This window comes from Nothobranchius furzeri, chromosome 9 (genome assembly GCF_043380555.1).
Source record: "Nothobranchius furzeri strain GRZ-AD chromosome 9, NfurGRZ-RIMD1, whole genome shotgun sequence".
Taxonomy (NCBI): Eukaryota; Metazoa; Chordata; class Actinopteri; order Cyprinodontiformes; family Nothobranchiidae; genus Nothobranchius; species Nothobranchius furzeri.
Window position 1 is genome coordinate 55,389,073 of NC_091749.1, and position 22,796 is coordinate 55,411,868.

The 22,796-nt window shown below is 39.0% G+C and overlaps 1 protein-coding gene and 1 long non-coding RNA gene across 5 annotated transcripts in view; both read right to left on the reverse strand.

Annotated features, from left to right (window-relative positions):
* Window positions 1-22,796, reverse strand: part of LOC107381286 (MAM domain-containing glycosylphosphatidylinositol anchor protein 1) — a 341,592-nt gene that overhangs the window by 283,971 nt on the left and 34,825 nt on the right. The window lies entirely within an intron of this gene.
* On the reverse strand, window positions 6,008-20,854 carry LOC129153129 (uncharacterized). The gene is made up of 3 exons (XR_008559323.2): window positions 10,561-20,854; window positions 10,376-10,465; window positions 6,008-9,029 (listed from the first exon to the last, which is right to left on the reverse strand). It is a non-coding gene; the product is annotated as an uncharacterized lncRNA (long non-coding RNA).

The following is a 22,796-nucleotide window of genomic DNA, read 5'->3' on the forward strand; positions in this document are numbered from 1 at the left end:
ATGCTGTCAACTATTGGTCTAAGTGGGGTGTTTTGTTTATGTATTTTTGGTGTTCCATATATTCTTGGTGTTATGTTTGCTGTGGGAATCCAGTGTTTGTACATTTTTTCTGTTATTTTGCCTTTTTCGTGCAGTGGCTTCAGTAATTTTTTCATGTTTTTCTTAATGTTTTCTGTTGGATCTTTTTTAAGTATTTCATATGTATTTTTGTCTTCTAGCATCTGTTTCATCTGTTGTTTATATTTTTCTCTGTCCATAACTACTGTGGTTCTTCCTTTATCTGCCGGTAGAATAATTATCTGTTCATTTTTGGATAAAGCTGTCATGGCTGATTGTTCTTCTTTTGTAATATTGCTGTGTTGAATTTGGCAGTTTTTCAATATCCCAACTACGTTATTTCTGAGTTCTGCTTTCTTTCCCTCATCTGTGATCTGTTGACATGCTAGTTCTGTTGCTACAATAAATTCATCATATGGTATTTCTTTTGGTGTGACTGCAAAGTTTAAACCTTTCTTTAATATGCTCTCTTCTGCTTCTGTTAGTTTGTATTGTGAAATGTTACATACCCATGAGTTTGGTGTGGAGTTGCCTTGTATTTCTCCCCTCTTTTTCTTGTTTATGAGTCTGTTTAACTTCTTTATGTGTCTTTCTTTCACTTTTATGAACTCTTGTTCCTGTTTTTCCATCATGTGTCCTTTAATTAATTCCTCCATTTGTTTATCAAGTTTGTAATTCCTTTTCACGTCCAGGTGTCCTCTTTCCAGTTCGTCCTCCATACGCCTCTGTTTGGTTATGACGTTCCTTATCCTCTCCTTGAGCAGTGCTCTCTGTGCTCTTTCTATTATATTTTGTGCTGTCTGGGTCCGGATCGATGTTTTCAGCTGTATTCTTGTGGGTGTGATGTTTTCGTCCCAGCATCTTAAACAGAAGCGAAGGTGGTTTCTTAGACGTGCGCGTTTCTGGTGTAATCGTTCCAAACGGCGGAAGTCCTTCGTTCCTTGTTGTCCGTATTTCTCTTTGAACATCTTAGGTGTGTTCTTGCTATGTCTTTGTAAATCCATGCTTTCGTTCTTTATTAAACACAGAAACTGTTTTGTTTACCTGTTTGTAGCTACGGTTTCGCCGACAGCTGCCGGCTTCTTCATAAAACATACATAGGAGAAACCGGACGCCAACTCAATACATGGACAATAGAACACAGAAAGGAGTGCGAGAAAGAGGCAAATCGTAAACACACAAGATTAGCAAAAGAAGAAGCAGAAAGTACAATAAAAAAGTCAGCCGTAACAGATCATTGCTTAAGAGAAAACCATATAATGGACTGGGACAGCACACGGATCATAACCACTGAACAACAAAAATACAAAAGATGGATCAAGGAAGCAATAGAGATAAGGAGACGTGGATGTGGGACCATGAACAGGGACGACGGAGTTTACACGCTGGACCACGCATGGGACTGCATCGTCGGAGAGGGGAGAGCGGGCAGTAGAGGGCGACAACGTCCTCTGCTGCCCGCAGATAAACGGAGAAGGAAGTGACGCGCCACCATCAGCGTCAGCCTGAAGAAGCCGGCAGCTGTCGGCGAAACCGTAGCTACAAACAGGTAAACAAAACTGTTTCTGTGTTTAAAAAAGAACGAAAGCATGGATTTACAAAGACACAGCAAGAACACACCTAACTTTTGTTTTTGCTCATACAGATAGCATTCGTTCAACTATTGTTATCGAGGTGAACTCCTCAATAGATTGTGATACTGATTTTAGGCCAAAACGCCCAGCCCTAATAAATAGCAAGTGAAAAGATGCATTTCTTAGACTTTTGTCTTTCATTTTAACTAAATATGTCTGCTTCATCTAGCATAAGATTCATAAGACCACATACATGATTGCATTTGGTATTATACGTAAGTCTCGCAGCCAGAAGGTTGCAGGTTCAAAATTCACCTGGCCTCTCCTCATGGAGCTTGCATGTTTTCCTCGTGCATGGGAACACCAGTTTCCTTCCACAGATTAAAAAAAAATGCAAATTAGTTTTAAAACTAAGATGCTTTGGATATATTAAAGGTTCAATAATAGTTATAATCCACAGTTTTAAGGAATATTCCATTTTATTGAATACCTTTATAGTTTATTGACACTTAATTAAAAGCAACCAATTACAAAATGTTACAAAAGCATCTTCTGAATAAAAAAGATGTTTCCCACAACAGCTAGTGTCTAAAATACAGCTTTCCACACATGCAGGTGTTTGTTTAGGTGATAAAAAAATAATGTACAACATCTGTTTTGATTTAAATCATCCCGGTAGATATAGAAAAGTTAAGAAAAGGAACCAGAGGAAAGAAAGGGTGCAGGAAATCACAGAAAGTGAGGCCAGATAAAGACAGTAAAAAAGACAGTCATTTTATTATATACCACAAAATATTTATGTTAATTTTTATTTTCTTTTGAAATAGAAAAGGTAAGAAGTGAGGTTTCCTCACATTTCCTGTGCATGAACATTAAATAGGAATGTAGGAATGCATCAAATTGTCATTAATTTCTCATCTGTAAAGACTTTTTAAATTAAACAGAAGAGTACCAGTTAAAAGCTTTTTAACTGATGCTAGCCTGGCCTGCCAGACTCATCCTCTGTTTAATTCTGCACAGAGAAAGAGTCTGGTTACTCACAGGCAAAGAGGCAGATGAGGGGCGGGACTAGCCAGCTCAAAAATAACCAATCAGAAAAAAGACGAAAATGCAGACTGAACTGCGCAACACTTTAGTTTTTTAGCTGTAGTCAGAAATGGCGTCTGGCGACAGTGTAAACATCTTTCTTTAGAGGAAATACTTTTAGCGCTTCTACTTGTTGTGCTTTTAAAGACATGTCCAAGTCATTTAGAACAGAGGAAAGAGGCACATACATCATACATCACACATGTCACGTGATCAGGAAGCAGAAAACCATGTGTTAGGAGATCATTTTGGGCTGCTGCTGTAAAAAAAAAGTGAGGTACGAACCGGAAAAGCTTCTGCCGATCACAATTCGACAACGGATTATGAAAGAACGGATAACGCTCGAAATGCGCAGATTCTTCCTGATGCAAGAATTAAGTCTACTCTTAGTTTTGTTAGTTTTGGCGTTGACATTGTCATAGTGCGCAACGTTCTGTGACTCTTAAAAAAATGAGTGAAAACACTGAAAAATGCTGGCAGTGAAGGGCTTTTCTGATCAGGAAACGGCTGGCAGTGAATGAGTTAAGCTTGGTTAGAAAAGTTTACTTCACTTTTAGTACTTGCAAAATGACAATTCACTATTTCACTCTAAAATGTAACATAATTACATGAATATTAATAAAATATTAGTTTTAAAGCCAGAAAACATTTAAATATAGTTCATGTTAATGAATTTAAAACACATCTGGTGACTTTTTGGACAACTTTGCTATAGAGGGGACTGAGCCCTAGTGGAACCCCGCAGTGGAACCGCCATGGGGCCCAGAGTGCTGTGCTGTGCTCACATCTTATTGTCAAAAGGATAAAAACAAGTGGCAGCCAGGCTGCCTCATGCAGACCTACTACAACAGCAGCCTTTAGAAGAAACGTTCAAGTCACTTCTAATTGTCTCCCTGACTCATCATTGTACATAAAAATGTAGCTGTAACCACCGCACAGATGCCATCTTCAGCTTTAGTGAAGGAGCTGTTTGTACAGTAGCATCGTGCAAAATAGAGAAAAAATATTTAATCAGAAAAGACCAATTTTCTCTTTTTGGGACGTGTTTTTGTATCAGTTTCAACTTGATTTTAACCATCTGATAGAAACAAGCCCGTGTTTCAGGAACATTAAAGTATCCATCAGTCACCTTCAAAACTGAAGACATGTGATGGATTTCCTATTATACATTTCTGTTCTTCATGCATAAAGGTTCACTGATTTCCTGTCATTTTGTTGACAAATCTGTGATGACAAAAACACAAACATCATTAAGTTGCTTATAGAATAATAAGATTTAGGATTTGTAACATAATTGCTGACATTTCTTGTGCCAACTGTAGGGAGATGGGTTTCCTTCCAGAGCTCTTTTCCATTGCTGGTGCAATTTTTTTCTGTCTGTAACTTGGCTTTCTTACCCATTAATTCCACTGACATTGGCGCTGTTAAACGTCACGTTAACGTGCTTGAAGGGGATGTCCCTTCTCTGCGTAATGATAAATGATAAATGACCCGCACTTGTATAGCGCCTCTCAGAGTAAGGACTCCAAAGCGCTTTACACTACAGTGTATCATTCATCCATTCACACACACATACACACACGGATGGTGATGAGCTACGATGTAGCCACAGCTGCCCTGGGGCGCACTGGCAGAGGCGAGGCTGCCTAGTACAGGCACCACCGGTCCCTCCGACCACCACCAGCAGGCAAGGTGGGATAAGTGTCTTGCCCAAGGACACAACAGCAGAATTCTCTGTCCGGAGCCAGGATTGAACCTGCAACCTTTCAATTACTGGGCAACCCGCTCAACCTGTTGAGCTACTGCTTAAGTTGGCACTTTGCCACTAGTGTGCGTTGCGGTTGCCAGGCACTTCTGAACGTCATACGATATAATTAAATAAGTCAAATCCAATTTAAAAAGACACGGAAAATGTTTAACAGAAAAAAAGAAAGATGTAAAACAGATGAAAACAATAAAAGGAAAAGGTTCAACCAAGTCTTTATTTATACTTGTGCTCTGAAGGAATTGAAAGGGCAAGAGTCCGGTCAAAATTGAGTGAACTACGACAAATTCTAATCTCTCCATCATGGAATGATTTGAAAAAAAAGTCACTGCAGAATTTGAGATTTGTGGGATTTCTTTGCAACTCCAAAATGGATAACGAATAAAGATATCTCATGCACGTCATATTCACAAAGACTTCAAACTTTATAAAGTCTACAAGTCCACGCATGCTTGGTCAGGAACCCTTCAGGTGTCCAGAGTTTGTCTCAGAGTGTTTGTCAACCATCAGCTGAGAAGAGTTGATGAGTTAAAAGAGAAATTAAGAAAAAACTAACTGAAAAAGTGATGCAGGTAGATGTTCAGGTGAAGGTGAAGATCCATCTCCAACGTGGTGTACCAGAAACACGAAGGGCGGCGATGACAAAGACGGAGAGTGGGTGAAGGTGGAGAGCAAATTATGTGCTGTCACTTTGTGAAATGCCACCCAGCCTGTCACATATCTCTACATTATTAATTACACCATGCCACACTTCTGAATAATGGAACAGCTCTATTTAACCAGAGTGAATAATTGAGCAGCTGCTTAGCGTCGTGTTTATAACAGGATCAATAAGCACAGGGTACAGGTGAGGAAGTCCAAAGGATCCACAGAGATAAAGTTGAGTTCAGCAGGTGTGTGTGTGTGTGTGTGTGTGTGTGTGTGTGTGTGTGTGTGTGTGTGTGTGTGTGTGTGTGTGTGTGTGTGTGTGTGTGTGTGTGTGTGTGTGTGTGTGTGTGTGTGTGTGTGTGTGTGTGTGTACTGGCATTTGAAAAAACAAACTGGTTCTGGCCACATCCACCTACTCCCGTTATTGGATGCTACAAGCTGAGAAGGAGGGTCTCAAATTATCGTTCCTCCAGACTCGACAGGCGAGAGGTGGTACAATTCTACTTTACTTGTTTGTGACACCACAAATGGGGACCTTCTGAATCAGCTTGTTTTACGCACATAATTCTTAAAACCAAATGCTAACAGAAAATGGTTGTTTTTGTCACGTTTGGAGTGTAGAGGCAGTAGCTCCCCACATGGTTTTGCATAACATGTCCTCTTTAACAAGATAACCCTCCCACTGTCTTTATGAGTGACCCCGTGAGGAAAGTTGACCATTGAGCAGGATTAATGGTTTATTCCTTGAGGTCCACGTGGCAGGGGTGAGTTGGTGCTCACTCCTCACCCCTGCCACATGGACCCAAGGGATAAACCATCAATCCTGCTCAATGGTCAACTTTCCTTGCAGGGTCACACCCATTAGGACAGTGGGAGGGTTAAATACATAAATAACAAATAATGTTATGTCCTGCTCCGAGATGTGACACGTTAAAAGGGATAAATCGTTATTATTAATTCGCTTATTTCATTTGTTTATTAAGTTTTGCATCAACACAAACATTCTGAACTCAAACCAGATTCTTAGTATTGTTTAGATTGTTCATTAAAGCTACTATTGACTCAAAATCCACTGATGTGTTAAGAGAAAGTCAAGGTTAGCCCAGAAGCCAATAGCACACAATAGGATAAGTGTTTTAATTTTTACAACACTAAGTCTGTATCTGAACCCACTGTTTGCAAAACCACACGAGCATAGAGAGAAAGCTCCTAGTAGAAGAATGAGTTTGATGTGAGCTATTCTACTCGAGATAAAACATTCAGACAGGCCAGTTCCTGTGAGGGAGGCTGGCTCTCCTGGAAATAGGTTGGAGCAACAACGGCACCGACGTCATAGTAAATGTGGTTTTGTTTTTTGGTTTTTTTTTTCTGTTCCCATCCTGAGTTTCAGAGTACAACAGCCCAGTGTGAGCATTCATGACTGAATGAGCGTATATGCAAATGTTTGTGTGTGAGTATACTGAAAGAAATTTAACACTGCCTTAACTTAAAATTTTTGAAGTAATGGGTCACACCTAATATTTTAGCATTAACTTGATGTAACAAAATTAAGTTTTTGTAACCTCAACATTTTAATTTCATGTAAACTAATGTTTGTAGTCAAGGCAAATCAATAATATCAAGTTCCTTCAAATCAAAAAAATTAAGTTGCATTTTTTACCTGATATTTTAAAATTGATAGAAACTAATTCTGAATGTTTGAGCAAATGTAACTTTTTTAAATTGTATCAAATAAATAATTGTGATTGTATTGTAAATATGAGATTCCTTTTACACTTGCATTGATTTACACCCAGCAGCACATTTTTTGTCTATAAACATTTATTGTTGAAAGAACATGTAAGCCAAAACAATGCCCCTAGATTTTTTTAACATGCATTTTTTAACAGCACTGTAATTTTGTATTATGAAAGATATAGTATTAGCAATCTGAATCATTGAAATGTTTACATTTTGTCCAGATCAATCCTGCTGAATTGAACCAAACTATTCACTCAGAAAATCAAACAAATGATTCAATGAAATAAAAAATTGTTGAATTAAATCTGGCAACAAATATTACCTAAAAATAATACTAAAATGTTCATAAAACTAAATCAACTATTGTCTCATTTTCAACTAAATCAGGGTAAAATGTTACCAGGTACATTAGTGACTGTCAGTTCCAGAACTTTCAAATGCAAGCGATCCTTTCTTTGGCTGAGTAAAAACACTGCATTAGGTTTTGGATTGCTCCTTAAGTTTTTAACAAAGTATTGAACAATAGTCTCTGTACTTGAGTCTTTTTTATTTTTTATTTTTTTGCGACAGCAATAGCAGAACAAACATCACGAAAGGATCTAAAGTCCTTTTTTTTTTAGATGCAACAATGGAAGACTCAAAGCGGAGTTCAACATCTCTAAACCAGAGTGCTCAGCTTGTGAAGTTTTGAAGACATCTTTTTGTCAACGAGCTCCATCAGAACCTTCTGTATGAATTCCAGACCAGATATTTTGGATACTTTAAGGTGAGGGCGTATATCAGTCCAAAGAATATGGCAACAGCTGTTGCAACAGAAGGCACATCTGTCAGGACTGTGCTCCATCGATGACTATCGTTTTGCCTTTCGGTGGATAAAAAGGATTAGGGTTGTCACGGTAACCGGTATAGCGGTAAACCCCGGTAAAAAAGTTGACAATTAAAATAACCGTCCAGTTTTTAAAAAACTATATTATCTCGGTGGGTTTACCGTGGCCGCGGTTTCGGCGCAATGACCCTTACCAGCCACCGTCGCTTCAGCTGAAGTTCCCGCGGCGCGCACACGCACTTTTTAGTTTGCAACGGCACCAAAACTTTGAAGCTGAAATAATGGCCGAAGGAGGAGACGGCAGCGCCCAGGACATCCATCCGCCCTCAAAGAAGACTAAATCGGAAGTATGGGCATATTTTGGATTTCTGAAAAACGCTGAGGGACAGTTAATAGAAGACGGCTATCCCGTTTGCAGAACATGCAGGAAACAAGTGTCTGCAAAAGGCAGCAACACTTCGAATCTAATGGCACATCTGCGTGACCATCACCCGCGTCTCTACAGCCAGTGCAAGGTAAGTTAACATTAGCATTTTAGCTTAAATGCATGACGTGAGGACTTTTGGTTGAGGGAGAATGCAACGAGTCACTAAATAGTGCAGCCGCAGCGTCCTCTGCCAGCATTTAAACCGTGTCACGGACACCCTGTTGCTGGATGAAGCATCTTATTTGTTGATGATGAAGAGAAATATACAATTAGTTCCTTGTCATTGATTTGTTTACTTATTCAATGCCATTTATACTTGAACATTTGGATTTGATTACATAGTGTAGTAGTTATTTTAGTAATTTGTTTAAAGTGGCTGTTTGTTTTAAATACATATTTTTTTAAGGTTGACTTGTACAGCGCTCAAGTCAAGTGTGGACTGGAGTTTTAGATTTTCATTTTTATAATGAAGAAAACAAGTGTATGAGAAAACAAGTGGTGTTTATTTGATTTGTTTACATATTGTTTATGTTTTGAATGTTTGGATTTGTATAATTTAAACCTGCACTGACTACTGTAACATGTTCCAGAAAAAGAAGCTATTTGTTCCTTTACTTGTGAAAAGTTGCACTTTTGCTGAGGCTTTGTGTTATTTTAGGTTTAATAAACACTGTTAAACCTTTTCAGAACTATTTCAGTTTGTGTAGAACAGGACTATCAATGCTTTCTGAACATATGCAACACCGCTTAAAAAATACCGCGATAATACCGAAAACCGTGATAATTTTGGTCACAATAACCGTGAGGTAAAATTTTCATACCGTGACAACCCTAAAAAGGATCCTCTCTCCTGATGACGAACATTGCCATGGTTTCCAGTTGGTGTTGGACATTCTCCTGCACATCCTGCAGACACACAAAATATTAAAAACATGTTCAATTAAAATAGCACAAACCTTTATGAAAGCACATCAGTTTAGACGTTTTGCTTCCCAAAACACTGGAGTATGTACTGAAATATAATAAGTAGGACTGTTTATTAGGACAAAAAGGATAACCAAGGTTATTATGACAGACATTTAACATGACTTTTAATTAACGTTGACAACCAATACACCCAAAATAGAGGTAAATACTCCGGTACTGTAAAAATCTGTGCACAAAAAAAAAGAAAATAAACATTTAAGTGTGAATTACCACAACCTGCTGCATAATAATTATTTGCTTGTAAAATAACTTTTATCAGAGTAACATCCATCTACAGAGTTGTATGATTTGTCAGTTCATGTAATGTTTTTATGATGCACATGTGCGAAACATTCCTTTTCCCTTTGGAGATTAACAAAACACCCAGTGCAGGCAGGGTGTTTTGTTAATCTGCAAAGAATATCGCCAACATAGTTATTCAAGGAGTTGCTACGGGTTACCAGAAATCTTGATGGGTTGTTCGCTAAGCTCTTTTGGAAACAATAAATTCACAAAAGAGTTATGAAAAGTTGTTAGAAATAGTGATAAAGTTGCTAATTTGGCAAGAGTTGTGTAGGTGGTGTGTTTGATTTGCATAATACTGCAATGCCCTTCTAACTGGTCTTCAGACCTCTTCAAATGGTCCAGAGGCGCGTCTGGTCTTCAATCAGCCAAAAATAACACACGTCACCCCTCTGTTCACTGGGCTCCACTGGCTACCGCTAGCAGCACGCATCAAATTCAAATTGCTAGCACTAGCATACAAAGTCCGAGATGGTACTGCTCCCAACTACCTGAATCCTCTTGCAAAGGCTGACGTCTCGGCCCGGCCGCTCTGGTCATCACAGGATTGTCGGCTAGCAGTGCCCACACCACTCTTGGGACAATCCAGACTCTTCTCATGCATCATTCCACAAATGTGGAATGACCTTCCAAGCACTACCAGAACAGGGGCTTCCTTTTCGACTTTCAAGAAACTCCTGAAGACCCTGCTCTTCAGAGAGCATCTTCTAAACTAGCACCTTCCCTGCACCCGTCCCCCTCTCTACTGTCCAGTCCTTGTTCCCTCCTCTCCATGATTCATCAGGCTGCCTCACTGCCACCTACGACTGACTGGAAATTGGTTGTTGTTGTAATTGTTGTTGTTAGCCTGAAGGGCAACATGCCGATTATCACTTGTAAGTCGCTTTGGATAAAAGCGTCTGCTACATACATAAACATAAACATCTCAACACACAAGAAAAGAGTTTGTGGAGGTTTCTCAAGTTAGTAAGAGAATTTCTTACCTGGCATTCTTTAACAAGGTTCTCAACAGGTTCACCCAGGTAGATCAGAGATTTGAGTACAGCCTCTCTTTTCATGGTGATGTCAACAGTCTGAGTAAGAACAATTGCTATTAATAACAACCTCACTCATAGCCCACATAAAATAAATATCCAACAATAAATCACACTAAATCTTATATCCATACCTCATCTAAAACTTCCAAGATCCCAGTGGTCTGCTCTTTCACACGTCCTCCCTTGCTCCTGATGACCTGTTGCAGTTTGGTAGAATGTTTGTCCAGCGGTGCCAAAAATGTTGCCTCCAACGGAACTGCTGTAACTCGCAGGAACTCAGCATTGATCTGTAAAATAACAAGCACAACCTTTACTTAAGTTATAAGCTGTTGCCGACTTTGTTTTAACAAGTCTCTTTGTATTAGCTTAAATCTTACCTTTCTTCAGAAGCTTCTCCTTCACTGCAGTCAAGTGAGCCGAATCCTCCGAATGTTTTACGGTATCTCTGTTTGGTAACTTGCTTGTTGGCTGGAAAGTATGTCCATTCATGAGATATGATGAAATAATATCTGATAAAAATTCGGTGTACTAACATCAGTTAAAATACATATTTTGTTCATTTGCTCTTACCCCTTTCCACGTGGACGTGATTCTAAAATGGACGCTCTGACTAGGATGCGAAAAAGGTCCGCCAGAACCCTGAAGAACGTGCGTGTGCAAACTGGACTCAAGCTAATTGAAGTGCTTCATTCTAAATAGAAAATTTCACTTTGTGTGTCCTGCTGTCAATAACATTGGATTAAAGTAAAAAATCTAAATACTAATAAGCATAATTTAGTTTGAAATTGCAACTTAATACTTTTTCATCAAATGAAAGGCCAACATGTTTATTTTTTTCAGGACAGCGCGCCGACTGGCCTGAGCAAGACTCACGCCTGGGACACACTGGTCGCGGAAGCGCCGCAAAGCGCCGCGAAGCGCCGCGAAAATGGGACCGCCTTCATTCGGCGCCCTTGTTAAGCAATTCTATAGAACACATGGGCCGCCGAAGCGCCGCTAATCGCCTCGCGCCGGCGCTCCAGCCCGCGCCGTGCAGCGATCATTTCGGCGTCGGCTCAATTTTTTTCGCGAGCCGCAGGTGAATCGCGTCAATTCTGGCAGGAAGTCAAACCTAGACATAAGAGGCAGGCCGGTAAAGTTAACAAAATAAAGCATTTCAAAATAAAATTCTACAATAGTCAAATGTACTCGTAAACAGACACTGCAGAAAAACCACACGAACACGCACACACATACACACACATCGAACTTGTGTGCATGTGTGACCACGTGAAGGGGTGTGTGGTTTTGGGTGTCTTTTCACTGGAGCAAACAGGACAGAGAGGCAGAAGGTCTGAGGCAAGCAGTTAAGATGGATGACTTTAAATTGATTATGGAAGTTGAAAAACACAAGGAGCTGTACGACCCCCGAAAAACATGGTTATTTACGTACCCATTTAGGAAGAAACTGCTAGGATACAGCTGCAGAATTGGAGCGGGTTCCAAGAGATTCAACTGGCAGAAACAACTCATACCATAGGTTCACACACACACACACACACACACACACACACACACACACACACACACACACGCACACGCACACACGTACAAACACTCAAACGCAGAGGAAATGGAGGACACCAAGTTTTTAAAAGAAAAACTACAGCTGAGCCGAGGCGCGTCTGATCTGAACTGAGGAGCGGCGAGCAGCGGCCGAATTTCGTGAGCGATTCGCTTCTAGGCGCTTTGCGGCGCTTCCGTGGCCGGTGTGTCCCCGGCGTCATTTGGAATTAATCTACCCCGCTATCCTCCCCGACTGTGCAAATAGATGTTAGCAAAAAGTTAAGAGACAAATCATAAATAAATCACACAGTAAATAATAAGTGTTTGTGTTGCAAGTGACACTAGAAAAAGGCTGCATGTATGGCAAGGTAGGTGGAAGATTTACTCTCACATGTCGAACAAGCCGCATGTAGCAGGACAATAAATATGCCGCTGAGGCGCCTCGATGTGAATACAAAAGATTTTCCAGGATTAGTAAAAGGGCACATATATTATTTTTGTTTAACTTTTGGAAGCTTTGATAAAATAAGAGATGATAAATAGGCAAAAATAAAACATGTGCATGAAAATGTTATTTATTGATGCTAACACATTTTACAGTAAATCTCTCCTAAGGCCCTTTGTAAGACTTGCAGAACCGGAAAGTTGGTGAGAAAATTGAGCTAAAACCAGACAGCACAGCAACTATTGGCACCGTTACTAAGTGCTTTAGTGTTTAAACTGCGGACACATATGTGACGTGCTAACAAAAGGTTAAAACGACTCCACATTTGAAGAAAGAATGGAATGAAATTCTCAATCAAGCATAGAAACTCCATGTTTTTTTTGTTTTTTTTTACCAGATTCACCTTGGCAGAGAGCCTCAGCTCACTCCTGGTCTCTTCCTTCGTCTAAAAAACACCTCCGGTTATTATCACTCACTGAATGTTCATTTATTTTGTTATGAAGCAAACTACTTAGCATGGCTCGGAGCTACGACTATTATGTTCATTAGCTGACAGTATTTTACCAGGATTTACTGCAAATTACTCATCATGTTACTAAAACGGAAAGCAACCACGCAGATTGTCTGAAATCCATCATAATGTGTTGTGTTACAATTTAACCAATTTAAACCTGTTGGTTTGTTTGTGATAATTTAGCGCCAAAGAGTTCAGTTTTTCCTTTTATATTTTTTATGTTTAAGATCTTGAATAACAACAAAAAAAGGCCTATGAGGTTTTCCTTACACTAAAACATGTAAACTAACCATGTAGAGAACTTTTCAATGAAAACGTCACAGAAAACTTTAAAAACGTTCCAAAAAAAGTCTATTAATTTTTATTTCATTCAATGGCTTGTGTATACCAGCTATCCTCATTAGATATATTAACTAAAGTCATTTATTGATTTTTTTTTCTTATTGAAAATCGTCTATAATGTGACCCATATTTAAGTTAAAGTGGCAGTGTGATGTTTCCTGCACTAGGGGGCAGTACACACATTTCTGGGTAGTTTTACAGCATATCGCTGTGACTTTTGCTAGTTAAAAAGTTACCTATGGAGCAGAAAGCGTGCAACCTCAGCGTGACTCCTCAGACTTTGATGGTCCTTCAACTAATACCACTGAGAGAATGCAATGCCGATTGTACTTTCCGGATCTGCTCGGGGTCATGCGCCCTGCCGATGACGTCATCATACTACGGCAATACCACTTGACCAAAATATATAGCATCTCTTTTTCGATTATTTTCTTTCACATCAGTTTTGGAAAGAGTTTAGCAGTTTTGTTATTAAATTCATGTTTCTTAATGGCTAAATGTTTTTGGACGTGGTAACATCAATTCCGTGAGTCGTACGTCCAGCCAATCATCTAGTGTGACATCATCAACAGGTGCAGAAGAAAGCATGGCTTCTATTATGGCGTCCCCCAGAGATGCCAGTCCCACACCCTCTGTACCTTAGACCTGATTTTTATGGTTATCTGTAACAAAGCCACCAATATTTTTCAACATCACAATATTCACTTTCAACAACGTTTCGAGGATCTTTCCAGGGATCAGTGATAAAAATACACATCATCTTTTTAAACATCATGTTTAATTTCAGAAAGTTTTCCATGAACTGAAGGATTCTGATGTTGTTACCTCCCTTGTTTGGACCTTCTACGACTGATCCATGAGTGCTGGTAAACTGCACTTTATTTTTCATTTGGCAAATGTGTGCATGTATGTTTGTGTGTGCGTGTGTGTGAGCCATCAATAAGACACTAGTGACTTCAGCAGTTTAATCTGGTTTGATATCCTGATTAACAAGGTGAGACACTGAACGCTGCTGTCACAGCTCACAAAAAAATCAACAGAGATCAAAGGCTGACGTGAAACCTTGAATCCATCCATCCATTTTCCTCCACTTATCCGAGGTTGGGTCATGGAAGTAACAGTTCTAGGAGGAATGCTGAGACTTCTATGTGTAGTGAAACACTTAAACTCCTCCTGTGGGATTCTCAGGTCACTGGGAACAGAGAAACCCTCTAGAAAAGTCTGGGTCTGTCCTGCACGCTCCTGCCAGTGGAACACGCCTGGAAAACCTCCACAGGAGGAATCGCAGGTCTGTGCCACCTCAGCTGGATCTTCTTGATGCAGAGTAGAGTCAGCTCTACCCCAAGCTTCAATGATAGATGCCTTCTTGGAGGAAGGAAGCATCTCAATCCTAATCTCCCAACCAAAGATACATGTTTGATTCAAGCAGGAGCTTTACTCAATCCAATATTGTGCTTCATTTGCTGATAAAGTGGATTTATCTTCTCAGTGTTTCTGTACTTTTTTTTAGAAATTCTCTTTCTGAGATGCTCTCAATTTGAACAGATAGTGCTTTTTCTAGAGAATATAAAATGTGTCTTTTTTTTTGTTTTAGTTTCACTCGCTCACACACACACACACCCACACACACCCACACACACACACACACACACACACAAACACACACACACACACACACACACACACACACACACACACACACACACACACACACAGCCCAAAAGACACATCCCTCCCCTGATATCCTTCCTATCTCCGTGTGGAGACTTCCTGACTTTCATTTTTATTAGAGCACTTGGCATCCGATTAGATCCCATTTGTGGTGTTAATTAGCTGAGCTTCTCTGCTCTGACTGGCTACACAGCGAATAAGGCTGAGACAACAATGGACCATCAGGTTTTCTCCATGAGTCATTGAGACGTTGGGTAACAGTGTGGATGTGAGATCCATTAATCCAAAAGTAAATCCGTTCAGCTCTGCCACGACCTGAACTAGACTGCTATTTTCATGTCACTAATGGCCGACACTCAACAGCAAACGTCATTAAAGCTGCTTTAGCAAATTTGGAAAACAAGCTTAACCCACTCAGGCTCAAAATAAGTTTTGATAAAAGGACGAAGAACTAAGTCCTTCAGCGGTACTTCTGAGTTTAAAAACTGCTCATGAAATATGTATGTGGCATAATCAGGTAGGTAGGTTTTAACGTGGCATATCTGCAACGCCTGCCTCCAGAGGGTTAAAACATTTTTTCATGTATCTTTAAATACATTGTGAGGATGAAAAAATATATATTATAAAAAAATTAAAGTGATTCTCTCACATTTGCATGAAAACCTCCACCAAAAACACAGGTGGGAATGAAAGCAACTATTAGACCATCCGGTTGTTGGTCTCACCAAACCGCCACACTTCCCCGGATCCTCCACTCATCACACACTCATGTTTTTAGCAACAGAACACCACTGGTGTGAGAGGTTCTTTAGGACTTAAGGACTGGAGTCCAAAAAAGAAAATCACCATTTGAAGCCATGGACAACAAAAGACGCTTGGACCTAGAAAACAACGACTGGTGTTTGTTTCCTCTGGTGACGTGGGTTTCTGGTTCAGGGGGACACAGAACCAGGGAGGATACCTGAAAGGAGGGGTGACTGTCCCATGACCATGTTTGCGTTCAAAACCTAGCTTTTTCTGGAGATTTGCTAACAGCTTTCACATCTGATGCTATTCAGCATCATGCAATCTGTTCAACACACACACACACACACACACACACACACACACACACACACACACACACACGAGGTGTGGATCTTTGCATTATTATTTTATTTTATTTTTTTGCACAAAGCAAAAGTGTGGACGACAAGCTTATTGCATTACTGATTTTAGTTTGCCATTTCAGTTCTAGTCAGATTTCCCTTCTTCAAAATAAACAGGAAGCATAAAATTGCAAATAAATAAAATTCAAATGTTTTATTCATGTGATTCACCTAATCAATATGCACTCATTCATTTCCAGTTTATTGCATTTTGTTGTCATTTAGGTTTGCATGAGTTACTCTCCTTTGTCACCTTGATCGTGCTGAGTTTGTGCATCACACACAACTACACACTGTAGCAATGAGCAATGGAAACCAGTGAAGTGAAGATAACGTTCATCTCACTACATTAATTTAGAAACAATAAAAGTTTCCTATAAAGATTCACCTGCGTAACGTTGAGTGTGTAAAGAAAAACCTGGACGACAGAAGCTTTGTTAACCTACATGTGATCCGCACAGACGTCCCTTGTTAAAACGATATCGGTAATAAGAATTAAGCTGGAAGGCCGATTTAGAAAGATTAACAATGAGATCCTACTATTCAAAAAAACTAAACTCAATCTGTTAACATCTACCGATGGTTTTTTTTTCTTTTTTTGGCACATCTGTTTCAGTATTGATTCATATTTAGTTCCATCATTTACACAGTATAGCAAGTGGCATGTGTTGCTATGGCAATTAACAAGTCTTGTGAATATCAAAGTCACGGAGACAAGAGGCTTATGACTTTCACAAAGAGAGATCATTCAACCGACAAATGGATTAATTAAAGCTCGGGCTTACTTTTACCCTGGAAGCTGTGGTTGCATTATCTCCCCTGATCCCTGGCAAACAAAGCTTTCCTGCAGGCCGTCTGCAATATATGCACTTATGCAGAGTGATATTCCCAGAAAGGTTTTTCATTCTATTATTTTTTACATCTGTGGGAACAAGATGTAAATGTGTGTGTGAGATGTATTTTTTTTCCTTGTTATGAGAGACAAATTGGGTGAAAGACCTTCAGAATTATTATTAAAATAAATACGAGATTAAAAAGCAATTTGAGGGCTGAAACTTCAATTGTGTTTCACCCTGAAATTCACTTGGCTGCGAAATCTGGCACCTTGTTAGAGACATACAATTGCAAGAAATTTGAATTACATTTAGTTGGTACGTGCAACACTTTTTCAACAGGTTTATATAATGGACAAGTTCTGATGAGGTAATTGCAAAACAAGCAATTTATGCTTTTTATCTGGTTGCAATATCATCCTAGAATTCAGGAATTTACATCTTGGTTTGTTTGCAATTCACCCTAATTTGATTTGCAACTTTGTCCATCTTCTCTCAGTTGTCTCACGTTACTTGCATTTCTGACTCACTGAAACCAAACTGAGAAGTAATTAAGAAGGCCTTGTGTCAACCATACCACTAGCTTGAAAGGTTTATTTTTACATTGTTTCTGAAAATTACAGCTACTTACCGGAGTCACATGTCATATAAACCTCGTTGTAAACAGTGATTTTTTTTAGCAGCGACGACAATGACTGATTTATTTTATGCCCCTTTTTCTCATCATGAAAAAGAGATGCTGACGAGCTAAAAATTGCTTTTTTGTGACTAAAACATGGCGAGACATGCAAGAGTTTTAGTCGACGAGTCTGGACAAAAATTATGCTCATGTAAATTTCTGTCTGTCTTGCAAAAGCTAAAAAGTGTAAGCGCTGTTGCTGCTATAGACTCCATGTCTGCCAGACCATAGAAAGCCTAAGCCACGCCCATCTACTTCCGCACCATGGGTCACCGGAAGAACGGAAAAATGAATGCAAGTCAATGGGACTAAAAACGCTATTTTCTCATTCCACTTGTTATGTTGCATGGATTTCACATATGATATCTGTGAATGTTAGATGCATTTTGACACCAAGACGTGCTTATTTTCGAACAGGGGAAACGCTATTTTAGGTTTAGTGTGAAAATAAGTCCAGGACTACAAATGTGCATCACAAAAGTGACGTCATCGAACCAGACATGGAGAAAACAGAGGGAAAATAGCTAAAGTTCAGCAAACTTCAAATCCTTCCCACAGGAGGAAAGAGACTATAAATCTGGCCATGTGGTAAGTAGCAGCTACTCTAGAGGAGAGGAGATTCTGTGGTGACGTCATATATGTGACGTGCCGATGTCTGATTTGTAGTCATGCTATTTATGAATTTTTACAAGCTGATAAATCTCAAATTACATGACAGGCGGGGTTGAAACACCCATCATTACTTTTCATTTTAATTGCAGTACAACATATGTGTGATCCAGGGCATAAGGCAAAGCAAATTAGAAAATAGCTCTTTTAGCCTCGTTGACTTGCATTCATTTGTTCGTTCTTCTGGGGACCCATGAGCTGACCAGAAAGGGAGGACACTTAGGCTCCCTATAGACATGACTATGCAGATGTCCCATTGGGTGCTGGAAACAGCATTGCTGCCATATTGGGTGGGTTGTTCACTCTCCAAACCCAAGTGGAGTCAACGCAGGGTGAGCATCCTACGGTTGCACCAACCGGTCCACTTTTGAAAACAGATCAAATGGGATCACTAATAATTTTATATTTTAATTTAATTAATATCATGTCATACCATACATTTTATTATGTGAAAAATCATAATAAGATGTCTTTTTTAGTTGGGTAAGCACCTTCCTCAGTAGAAATAAATACACTGGGCGTGAATGGGAACCCATCCAAGATGGCAGCCCGCTGCTACGTCAGCTCCAATAGGCAGCTCCAGTCCGTAGGGTGTCTACGTATATGATATCTGTGCAGGGCCACCGACATGCTGCGGCAGTGTACATTCTGCTCAACAGACCTGTGCGCTAAAGCTGAGCAGTGCTTCCATGTCGCGGGAACACACATCGCTCGACACAGCCGCTTATTGAGGAAGAACATCAGTTAAATCTATGAGCGTTAATGAGGTGACTTTTAATTATTAAAATGTTCCTTATCCGTGTGCTTCCTGAAAAAGTCATGATATGGGGCAGATGAAAGAAAGAAATTACAGTTTTTAGCAGTTTTTTTTTTCTGAACACGTTTAAGAGAAATGTTTTAATGTCATTGTGTCGGGATCATATTATCTGCTCTCTGGTTCCTAATGACGGGTCACATTCCTGCTTTTCCAACCAACAGCCTAACAGTTTAGGCATGTCTAAATGTTAATGGGCATCACTGTCGACACTCAAGAGCAGAACTGGGTTATTTATATTTATTATGTAGGCTCGTGATAACTCACACTGTTGTCCTCTGGACAAACATTGCTGAGTTTAAGTAGGTGGACTTTGCCAAAATACATATTTTAACACCATAAGTTGAAAGTCTGATAACTCAAACAATAAATGAATAAAGCAAATATTTGTTTCATTTCTATTCAAATGTTGTGAAGAATACTTTGTATAGAGTCCATTTTGTTAAGAAAAGAAAAGTATAATTTTCTTTTGTGAAAATCTCCTGAATGGTGCAGAGATCTGCATCGACAAATGCATCATACGCACTATTGACAAAAATCTTTGTCAACTAAAACCTTTAAGAGTTTTAGTCGACTAAATCTGACAAGCAAAAGCATTTTTGTCCAGAAGCCTAAGACTGAAGCTAAGAAGCCTGCCAAACAAACAACACAGATTACAAATGTTTCAGGGCATTTTGGAATCCTTTCCAAATGTCTCTTGCAGCTTGATGGCAGTGTGAACTGCCTTAATGTTGGTTTATCGCAACCTAACACGCCCTGGTCTCAGAAGAAAATCACATTAAAAACAGTTTGGAAGAAGTCTGTCTGAATGCATAACCTGGTTGATTGTTTTATTATTTTTTTTTTATTTTAAAATTATGGATGTTAGTTTGGTTCAAATATGTAAAATTAAAGCTAAAGAATTACAAATCTGTGCTGTGCAGCTCTTTGTGAGGGGAGTTTGCATGCCCGCCAAGTAAATTTAGATTCTATACAAATAAATGTGGATGAATGTCTATTTTCCTCCATGCTGACCCATTAATGAGCTGGCAATCTGTTCAGAAAGATTACACAACTAACCTCGTTCTGTATGGGTTTATAATAATGTATTTCTTTCTAATGTATTGATGCCGCTCTAATGTTCATCAACTGCTGAAAAAAAGTATTTTTCAGACTCAGAAGATTGACATGGATTTTATTCTGATTCATACAAATCTGTAAAGTTCAAAGTCCAATGAGCTGCTTGGATATTTGGGTGTATTTATAAGAAAAGGGAGATGAGAATTAAGCAAACTGAAAAGGTGTTCAAAAAATAGTTCTTAACAACTCTGGTCCATGTCCCAGTGACTTCCACTTATTGCTAGCACTCACTCTATTGTTTAAATGTCCTCAACATGGCAGAACACGTTCATGCTTGTGTTACTTGTAGAGTTAAAACATCAACGCTGCCTTTTTACCAAAGAAAGAAGAGTGAACGGAGGCAGCGGAAGAGTTGTGTTGCTGTTAGTCAATCAGATGTCAGACATTTGTGTACCATGGATGTTTATGAGCAAGACATCAAATTCTTCAATTTTCCACCTCACCCCCTCTTCCAACTATCTTCTACTTCCTGGAACCGGAGTGCCACCACCAGTGTTTGGAAAGTTTGTTTAAAAAATAAACTACTTCATATATTCTAAAATGAACTAGTTTGTTTCTTAGTTCATAAGTAAAAAAAAAAAATAGAACTAAGTTCACTGTTCCAAAAAAGAACTAGTTCATTGTTCTTTTTTCTCATATATATCTATCTATATATATCTATATCTATATCTATCTATATATATCTATATCTATATATATATATATATATATATATATATATATATATATATATATATATATATATATATATATATATATACACACATATATATACATATATATATATATACATATGTGTGTGTGTGTGTGTGTGTGTGTGTGTGTGTGTGTGTGTGTGTGTGTGTGTGTGTGTGTGTGTGTGCGTATATGTATGTATACAACACTGCTTACAGCTCACAATGCATGTCAGAGCAAATGAAAATCATGAGGTCAGATTAACCGGCTGAAGAGCTCAGAGACAGAATTGTGGCAAGGCAAAGATCTAACTAAGGTTACAAAAAACATCTCTGCTGCACCTAAGGTTCCTAAGAGCACAATTTCACATTTTCGATCAATAAAACCCTATATTTATAATTGTTTTAATAACAACAATTATTGGAAAATACCAAAATGAACACTGACAGTTTGAAAATATGCCTCTCAATGTAAAGGGAGACGAGGCAGTTTTGGCTTGCTTTTAGCACCCCCTAAAGTCCATTTAGTAGAACCAAAGGTGAAACTCATCTCCTCACTGTGCGTCCATCTTTTTAACACCTTAATCCAACAGCTGAAATGTCTCCCAGCCTTTCTTAGTGTCTACAGGAGTGATTCATTACTGAATTAAACAAATCAGCAGTGTTCATGATCTAAAACATGCAGGAAACATGCTGGAAGCAGGCTGCAACGCTCCATTTGTTCAACAGAGACCAGACTGACACTCTGAATTTGCAAGTGAGATATTCTGGATACAACGAGCAGTAGAGGTCTGTGTTGTTTTTCATTAACCATGTAAAGGATAAGTTTAGTACATAGTGAGGAAAAAATGCACAGTACTGCTTTAACAAAGTAAACAAACCTATGTAATGTGCTGTATCATTTGTATACATGACAGGAAATGACATCATACTATCAATAATCCCTGGAGGTAAAATAAAGGTAAGAATTGTTTTCAGGTGTATTTATTAAAAATTTCCCTGCACTATTTTACTAAGGTGAGCTGCCTGAATGTTTTTCTGACCCACCTGAATGTTTTTTCTCCCAAAAACAGTTACAACACCAAACACTGACATCGGCCATAGAAGCATCTTGAAAACGTTTAAATGACCCGCACTTATGAAGCGCCTCTCGGTTCGGCTCCAAACTCCCCTCCCGCCTCCACCCTCGACAATGCTTGCTGCTACCACCATAACACTTTCAAAACCAGGGAAACCAGATGTCTACTCACCAAGCAAATACTTTTCAGATTGTTTCATTTAATGATTTTCCTTCCAGCTGCAGACATTTTCCTTTTAGACATAAATTGTTCAACTGTTACCATTCGCTTGTTCCAACAGTGGCCGGCTCCAGACTCCGATTGGTTCTTTTCCCGCCTGTTCCACTTGCCGATTGGTTCTTTTTTTTACGGTTTCCCATCTTTTACGTTTTCGGATTGGATTGTGGTTATTGTAAATTTTTGTTGTCTTATTTGTCAACAAAAATGTTGAACAATATTCATCTTAATTTAAGATATAGAAGTACAAATTTAAGTTTGTTTCATTTTCATTCACAAAAATTCATTCGTCATTAAATAAAAACAAACGTATTTTGTAAATAAAATTACCACTGCACTCAAAAATGCTCACTTTCTCCCCCTGTTGCAGTGATAGGCACATCTAGGGCAAAAAACTTACGAAAACTTTGAAGCAGCTCTTTCAGAATTTGTAGACATATAAACGTAATATAATTCTTTATCTCTTCAAGTGTGGAACTGAATAACTCAAGCATTTATTATTCAAGCAATAAATCCTGTGAGCCAAGTAATGTCATTTGTGCGGAACTGTTGCACTGAAGGCAGAGACAGATGTACTGAATAAAGTGGCGTGAGCGTTCATAATGAGAAGACGTCAGAT